Below are 2,342 nucleotides of genomic sequence, written 5' to 3'. Positions count from 1 at the left end.
GATATTGTCCCAGAGGCCCTTCAAGCTGTCCTCAATTTCTTGAATTTTTGTTTTTTTTGCTGTTATCATTGGGTGTTTTCTGCTACCTTGTCTTCCAAATCACTGATTCGATCCTCTGCTTCATCTAATCAATTTGATTTCCTCTAATATATTCTTCATTTCAATTATTGCTTTCTCTGTTTCTCACAACTTCTTTTTATGTTTTCTATCTCTATTTTTATGTTTTCTCTTTCTTTGCTGAAGTTCTCAATGAGATCATTGAGCATCCTTATAACCAGCATTTTGAACTCTACGTCTTGTAGGTTGCTTGCCTTCATTTTATTTAGTTCTTTTTCTGGAGGTTTGCTCTGTTTTTTCATTTGAGACCTGTTTGTCTCCCCACTGTTGCTGCCTCTCTGTGTTTGTTTCTATGTATTAAATAGAGCTTCTATGTCTCCTGGAATTAGTAGAGTGGCCTTATGTAGTAGGTGTCCTGTGGGGCCCAGTGATGTAGTGTCCCTGGTCATTTGAGCTGGATGCTCCATGAGTGTCCCTTGCGTGTGTGGTGTATGGCCTCCTATTATAGTTAAGACTTGATTGCTGTTTGCATGTCAATGGGGAGGATTGGTCCTCAGGCTGATTGGTTGTGAGGACTGGCTGTAACTACAGTGGAGGAGCTGTTGTGCAGGGGCTGACTCTGTAGAGCAAGATTTGCTCTACCAGGGCTCTGGTGCCTACTCAGTTTGTCCTTCAGATGTGCTGTTTGTGGAGCAGTTGGGTGGAGCTCTGGTGTGGTCTGAAGCTGGCCACCAGGTATGTTGGTTTGATGGCCTTTGGGAAGGGGCTCTGTTGCAGGCCAAGGTCAGCTGCTGCCTATGCTCTTCCTGGGGCCACTTGGTGTGAACTATAATGTGATCTACAGATGGTGGCTACTTTTTCTGAACTTGGAGGTACCTAAGAGAGGCTGTGAACCAAGGTTGTCTACTGCCAGTTTTGGGTTTAGGGCTGCTTAGAAAGAGGTATGGGGCACACTGAAGCCAGATGCTGCCTGTTTGGGATTTGTGAACCTTTGAGAGATTTAAGGAAAGTCTGAAGCATGAGCCAAGACAGGTTGTGTATATGGAAAAGCCATCGGAAGTGGCTTGGTGAGCTCTAATGTTGGGTGGGAAAGGGTCTCAGGGCAGAGAAAATAGTGTTAGCCAGGTTGATGAAGACTCAGTTATAGTGCCTGCCTTTATAGTGCATACTAGATTGGTAGAAACCTCAACAAAAGAACAATGGCTTCTGCCAGCACTCGATCTGAGAGGAAGCTGTCCCTCCAACACCATCCTGAAGCCAGATAATTTAGTTCCTCCCTGTATGTCCCTGGTGCCTTTTGAGCTGCTGCCCTAGAGCAGAGTCAGTGAATCTGTCAGCAACTTAGTTTGTGTGTGGGTCCTTTAAGAAAAACATATAGGACTCCAGGAGCCCTCTGTCTTACTCAGCAACAATCTTTTGCTGGTTTTTACAGCCAGAAGTTGTGGGTACTTCCCTTCCTGGCACATGAATCCTGGGCTGGGGAGCTTGGTGTGGGGCTGGGATCCTTAGCCTCTCAGTGGGGACCTCTTCAGGTAAGATATTCCTTCTAATTTTTAACCACCACACATAGATGTGGGGCCAGCTTGTTTTGCTTCCCTGTCACTCCCGCCAGTCTCATAGTGGCTTCCTCTGCATGCCCTTAGTTATAGGATTTATATAAACTTGACTTCAGGTAGTTCTCAATGATGACTGCTCTGCAGTTTATTTGTAATCTTGATGTGGTGGTCATGAGAAGAAGCAAGCAGTGTTTACCTACTCTGCTATCTTTACTGGAACTCTACAATATTTTTTAAATATGCATACAGTAAGGTTTACTCCACATTGTAAACTTCTATGAGTTTTGACGAATGTGTAATGGCTTGTAGTCAACATTATAGTATCATACAGAATTATTCATCACCTTAGAAAATAAATGCCCTGCACTATAGTACTTATTCAACTCTCTCTCCTCTCCTACACCTGCCAAATCCCTGTCAACCACTGATTTATTTACTTTCTATAATTTGACTTTTCCAAAAGATCATATAATTGGAATTATACAGTATGCAGGCTTTCATACTGGCTTATTTCAGTTAGCAATATGCATTTTAGTTCCTCCCTATCTTTTTGTAGCTTACTAGCTCATTCCTTTTTATTACTGAGTACTACTTTATTGTAAGGATGTACTGCAGTTCATACCCATTTATATACTGAAGGACATCTTGGTTGTTTCCAGATGAAAGACATCTTGGTTGTTTGGACAAGTATAATTAAAGCTGCTATAAACATTCATGTACAGGTTTTTG

This window comes from Pteropus alecto, unplaced genomic scaffold (assembly GCF_000325575.1).
Source record: "Pteropus alecto unplaced genomic scaffold, ASM32557v1 scaffold467, whole genome shotgun sequence".
Classification (NCBI taxonomy): Eukaryota; Metazoa; Chordata; class Mammalia; order Chiroptera; family Pteropodidae; genus Pteropus; species Pteropus alecto.
This window is presented reverse-complemented; position numbering follows the sequence as displayed.